The sequence below is a fragment of the Heptranchias perlo genome, unplaced genomic scaffold (assembly GCF_035084215.1).
Source record: "Heptranchias perlo isolate sHepPer1 unplaced genomic scaffold, sHepPer1.hap1 HAP1_SCAFFOLD_237, whole genome shotgun sequence".
Taxonomy (NCBI): domain Eukaryota; kingdom Metazoa; phylum Chordata; class Chondrichthyes; order Hexanchiformes; family Hexanchidae; genus Heptranchias; species Heptranchias perlo.
In genome coordinates this window covers 492778-498777 of record NW_027139249.1, presented here as the reverse complement: position 1 = coordinate 498777, position 6000 = coordinate 492778, and the positions used below count along the sequence as shown (strand labels likewise).

Genomic DNA, 6000 nt, shown 5'->3' with positions numbered 1-6000 from the left:
TCTCTCTCTGTGCTGGGTTATACAGTTCCTCTCTCTCTCTCTCTCTCTCTGTGCTGGGTTATACAGTTCCTCTCTCTCTCACTCTCTCTGTGCTGGGTTCTACAGTTCCTCTCTCTCTCTCTCTGCACTGGGTTATACAGTTCCTCTCTCTCTCTCTCTGTGCTGGGTTATACAGTTCCTCTCTCTCTCTCTCTCTCTCTCTGTGCTGGGTTATACAGTTCCTCTCTCTCTCTCTCTCTCTCTCTCTGTGCTGGGTTATACAGTTCCTCTCTCTCTCTCTGTGCTGGGTTATACTGTTCCTCTCTCTCTTTCTCTCTCTCTGTGCTGGGTTATACAGTTCCTCTCTCTCTCTGTCTCCCTCTCTGTGGGCCAACAAAGAACTCATCATAAATCAATATGAAAACACTACAGATGCTGTCAACCTGAAATAAAAACAGAAAACGCTGGTCATCCTGAGTGCGACTCTTTCTCTGTCTGCCCTGGGGCTCCTCACACACCCACCTCCCGCAAACAGTTGAAGTGAATGGAAGCAGCAGGATGAGTGCATGCCGCAGGTTAAGGCTGATTCGATCACTCGCGAATCTCACATCTCTGCCCGAGGGATGCTTTTGGCAGCTGAATTAGTCTCAAGAATACAATAGAGAGAGACGTCACCCCCAAAAACCTCCTGACCTTTCAAGGTGCAGTTTAAAACCTGACTGGCCGTGCCCATCGGGTGACAGTCACTGAACAAAGAGGGAAACTGCCTCAGGTAATCAGCTGTCAGGAAGATCGGATATCACCTTCCAAAGTCGGAGTTTAATTGTGCAGCCATACGTGCTCCCGCGATGGGTCGGAAACGACAAGAACCTGGAGGCGAGCAGGTCTTTCCCGAAGACTGGGCTCCCAATCTCGGCTCTCGCTCTCTCCCTCCTCTCTGATTCACAGACTCCAGAATCCAGGCTGACGCTCACCAGAGGGTCGGTGCCGAGGGAGCGCCGCGCTGTGGGAGGGTCGGTGCCGAGGGAGCGCCGCGCTGTCGGAGGGTCGGTGCCGAGGGAGCGCCGCGCTGTCGGAGGGTCGGTGCCGAGGGAGCGCCGCGCTGCCGGAGGGTCGGTGCCGAGGGAGCGCCGCGCTGCCGGAGGGTCGGTGCCGAGGGAGCGCCGCGCTGCCGGAGGGTCGGTGCCGAGGGAGCGCCGCGCTGCCGGAGGGTCGGTGCCGAGGGAGCGCCGCGCTGCCGGAGGGTCGGTGCCGAGGGAGCGCCGCGCTGCCGGAGGGTCGGTGCCGAGGGAGCGCCGCGCTGCCGGAGGGTCGGTGCCGAGGGAGCGCCGCGCTGCCGGAGGGTCGGTGCCGAGGGAGCGCCGCGCTGCCGGAGGGTCGGTGCCGAGGGAGCGCCGCGCTGCCGGAGGGTCGGTGCCGAGGGAGCGCCGCGATGCCGGAGGGTCGGTGCCGAGGGAGCGCCGCGCTGCCGGAGGGTCGGTGCCGAGGGAGCGCCGCGCTGCCGGAGGGTCGGTGCCGAGGGAGCGCCGCGCTGCCGGAGGGTCGGTGCCGAGGGAGCGCCGCGCTGCCGGAGGGTCGGTGCCGAGGGAGCGCCGCGCTGCCGGAGGGTCGGTGCCGAGGGAGCGCCGCGCTGCCGGAGGGTCCGTGCCGAGGGAGCGCCGCGCTGCCGGAGGGTCCGTGCCGAGGGAGCGCCGCGCTGCCGGAGGGTCCGTGCCGAGGGAGCGCCGCGCTGCCGGAGGGTCCGTGCCGAGGGAGCGCCGCGCTGCCGGAGGGTCCGTGCCGAGGGAGCGCCGCGCTGCCGGAGGGTCCGTGCCGAGGGAGCGCCGCGCTGCCGGAGGGTCCGTGCCGAGGGAGCGCCGCGCTGCCGGAGGGTCCGTGCCGAGGGAGCGCCGCGCTGCCGGAGGGTCCGTGCCGAGGGAGCGCCGCGCTGCCGGAGGGTCCGTGCCGAGGGAGCGCCGCGCTGCCGGAGGGTCCGTGCCGAGGGAGCGCCGCGCTGCCGGAGGGTCCGTGCCGAGGGAGCGCCGCGCTGCCGGAGGGTCCGTGCCGAGGGAGCGCCGCGCTGCCGGAGGGTCCGTGCCGAGGGAGCGCCGCGCTGCCGGAGGGTCCGTGCCGAGGGAGCGCCGCGCTGCCGGAGGGTCCGTGCCGAGGGAGCGCCGCGCTGCCGGAGGGTCCGTGCCGAGGGAGCGCCGCGCTGCCGGAGGGTCCGTGCCGAGGGAGCGCCGCGCTGCCGGAGGGTCCGTGCCGAGGGAGCGCCGCGCTGCCGGAGGGTCCGTGCCGAGGGAGCGCCGCGCTGCCGGAGGGTCGGTGCCGAGGGAGCGCCGCGCTGCCGGAGGGTCGGTGCCGAGGGAGCGCCGCGCTGCCGGAGGGTCCGTGCCGAGGGAGCGCCGCGCTGCCGGAGGGTCCGTGCCGAGGGAGCGCCGCGCTGCCGGAGGGTCCGTGCCGAGGGAGCGCCGCGCTGCCGGAGGGTCCGTGCCGAGGGAGCGCCGCGCTGCCGGAGGGTCCGTGCCGAGGGAGCGCCGCGCTGCCGGAGGGTCCGTGCCGAGGGAGCGCCGCGCTGCCGGAGGGTCCGTGCCGAGGGAGCGCCGCGCTGCCGGAGGGTCCGTGCCGAGGGAGCGCCGCGCTGCCGGAGGGTCGGTGCCGAGGGAGCGCCGCGCTGCCGGAGGGTCGGTGCCGAGGGAGCGCCGCGCTGCCGGAGGGTCGGTGCCGAGGGAGCGCCGCGCTGCCGGAGGGTCGGTGCCGAGGGAGCGCCGCGCTGCCGGAGGGTCGGTGCCGAGGGAGCGCCGCGCTGCCGGAGGGTCGGTGCCGAGGGAGCGCCGCGCTGCCGGAGGGTCGGTGCCGAGGGAGCGCCGCGCTGCCGGAGGGTCGGTGCCGAGGGAGCGCCGCGCTGCCGGAGGGTCGGTGCCGAGGGAGCGCCGCGCTGCCGGAGGGTCGGTGCCGAGGGAGCGCCGCGCTGCCGGAGGGTCGGTGCCGAGGGAGCGCCGCGCTGCCGGAGGGTCGGTGCCGAGGGAGCGCCGCGCTGCCGGAGGGTCGGTGCCGAGGGAGCGCCGCGCTGCCGGAGGGTCGGTGCCGAGGGAGCGCCGCGCTGCCGGAGGGTCGGTGCCGAGGGAGCGCCGCGCTGCCGGAGGTTCGGTGCCGAGGGAGCGCCGCGCTGTCGTAGGGTCGGTGCCGAGGGAGCGCCGCGCTGCGGGAGGGTCGGTGCCGAGGGAGCGCCGCACTGCCGGAGGGTCGGTGCCGAGGGAGCGCCGCGCTGCCGGAGGGTCGGTACCGAGGGAGCGCCGCGCTGTCGGAGGTACCATCTACTGTATGAGACTTTAAACCAAGGCACCCTCAACCCTCTCTGGTTAAAGATCCCTGAGACAATATTGGAAGAAGAGCAGGAAATTCTCCCCGGTGTTCTGGGGCCAACATTCCATCTCGACCAACATCAATTAAATCAAAGCAAAAATTATCTGATGATTCATCTGATTGCAGGTCGTTGCCTCTTGCTGTGCCGACCTGACACCGACATTACAACAGTGGCTGCTGCTCAACACCACACTGTGGAAGTGACATAATCCAGAGACACGCGATAGATTTTTAAAAAAAATGTCCTTGGAACGTAAGGACGACAGCAGATCGATGTGAGAAGGTGGGAGTGAGGGATACGGGGAGAAGGTGGGAGTGAGGGATACGGGGAGAAGGTGGGAGTGAGGGATACGGGGAGAAGGTGGGAGTGAGGGATACGGGGAGAAGGTGGGAGTGAGGGATACGGGGAGAAGGTGGGAGTGAGGGATACGGGGAGAAGGTGGGAGTGAGGGATACGGGGAGAAGGTGGGAGTGAGGGATACGGGGAGAAGGTGGGAGTGAGGGATACGGGGAGAAGGTGGGAGTGAGGGATACGGGGAGAAGGTGGGAGTGAGGGATACGGGGAGAAGGTGGGAGTGAGGGATACGGGGAGAAGGTGGGAGTGAGGGATACGGGGAGAAGGTGGGAGTGAGGGATACGGGGAGAAGGTGGGAGTGAGGGATACGGGGAGAAGGTGGGAGTGAGGGATACGGGGAGAAGGTGGGAGTGAGGGATATGGGGAGAAGGTGGGTAGGTGGGATTGAGGGATATGGGGAGAAGGTGGGAGTGAGGGATACGGGGAGAAGGTGGGAGTGAGGGATACGGGGAGAAGGTGGGAGTGAGGGATACGGGGAGAAGGTGGGAGTGAGGGATACGGGGAGAAGGTGGGAGTGAGGGATACGGGGAGAAGGTGGGAGTGAGGGATACGGGGAGAAGGTGGGAGTGAGGGATATGGGGAGAAGGTGGGAGTGAGGGATACGGGGAGAAGGTGGGAGTGAGGGATACGGGGAGAAGGTGGGATTGAGGGATACGGGGAGAAGGTGGGATTGAGGGATATGGGGAGAAGGTGGGAGTGAGGGATACGGGGAGAAGGTGGGAGTGAGGGATACGGGGAGAAGGTGGGATTGAGGGATATGGGGAGAAGGTGGGAGTGAGGGATACGGGGAGAAGGTGGGAGTGAGGGATACGGGGAGAAGGTGGGAGTGAGGGATACGGGGAGAAGGTGGGAGTGAGGGATACGGGGAGAAGGTGGGAGTGAGGGATACGGGGAGAAGGTGGGAGTGAGGGATACGGGGAGAAGGTGGGAGTGAGGGATACGGGGAGAAGGTGGGAGTGAGGGATACGGGGAGAAGGTGGGAGTGAGGGATACGGGGAGAAGGTGGGAGTGAGGGATATGGGGAGAAGGTGGGAGTGAGGGATACGGGGAGAAGGTGGGAGTGAGGGATACGGGGAGAAGGTGGGATTGAGGGATACGGGGAGAAGGTGGGATTGAGGGATATGGGGAGAAGGTGGGAGTGAGGGATACGGGGAGAAGGTGGGAGTGAGGGATACGGGGAGAAGGTGGGATTGAGGGATATGGGGAGAAGGTGGGAGTGAGGGATACGGGGAGAAGGTGGGAGTGAGGGATACGGGGAGAAGGTGGGATTGAGGGATATGGGGAGAAGGTGGGATTGAGGGATATGGGGAGAAGGTGGGATTGAGGGATATGGGGAGAAGGTGGGTAGGTGGGATTGAGGGATATGGGGAGATGGTGGGTAGGTGGGAGTAAGGGATATGGGGAGAAGGTAGGTAGGTGGGATTGAGGGATATGGGGAGAAGGTGGGTAGGTGGGATTGAGGGATATGGGGAGAAGGTGGGTAGGTGGGATTGGGGGATATGGGGAGAAGGTGGGTAGGTGGGATTGGGGGATATGGGGAGAAGGTGGGTAGGTGGGATTGGGGGATATGGGGAGAAGGTGGGTAGGTGGGATTGGGGGATATGGGGAGAAGGTGGGTAGGTGGGATTGAGGGATATGGGGAGAAGGTGGGTAGGTGGGATTGAGGGATATGGGGAGATGGTGGGTAGGTGGGAGTAAGGGATATGGGGAGAAGGTAGGTAGGTGGGATTGAGGGATATGGGGAGAAGGTGGGTAGGTGGGATTGGGGGATATGGGGAGAAGGTGGGTAGGTGGGATTGAGGGATATGGGGAGAAGGTGGGTAGGTGGGATTGAGGGATATGGGGAGATGGTGGGTAGGTGGGAGTAAAGGATATGGGGAGAAGGTAGGTAGGTGGGATTGATCATAAACGGGAGAATGAAAACTTCTGTAAGAGTCCTGTCCTGATCCTACAAACACAGACCCAAACCCAGCCCCCTCAGCACTGCCTCAGCCGTTTCTGTCGAGTCCATCGAGGGGGAGGGACCCCAGTGCTCTGAGGTGTTATGAACATCAGAATAACATCCTTGGGTTTAAAACCGAGAGCCACTGAATTCTGTGGCTGCTTTGTTCTGTGTTGGTGCCCTGAGGAAAATTCCAGGGCAAGGCAGCGATGCATCATTTGCTGACTCACCTCTGACACACTGTTCAGCTGGTGATATCGGCCACTATTTTTAGTGCTCTGAATATGTCCCAGCCCCAAACATCCACTTCTGATGCTGTTCCCCCCACCCCCAAGGCTGAAGATCAGTATCTCTGTTCATCAACAGCTCGAGGAGCAGC

General features: G+C 64.8%; 1 protein-coding gene across 4 annotated transcripts in view; it reads left to right on the top strand.

Moving 5' to 3' along the window:
- Window positions 1–435: 435 nt before the first annotated feature.
- LOC137310267 (carbonic anhydrase 4-like) overlaps window positions 436–6000 on the top strand; it is an 83727-nt gene continuing 78162 nt past the window's right edge. The window contains exons 1-2 of one of the 4 annotated variants that reach the window (XM_067978164.1): window positions 436–751; window positions 3451–3607. The gene's annotated coding sequence lies outside the window, so the exon portion shown is untranslated. The other 3 variants (XM_067978163.1, XM_067978166.1, XM_067978165.1) reach the window with 3 other exon arrangements.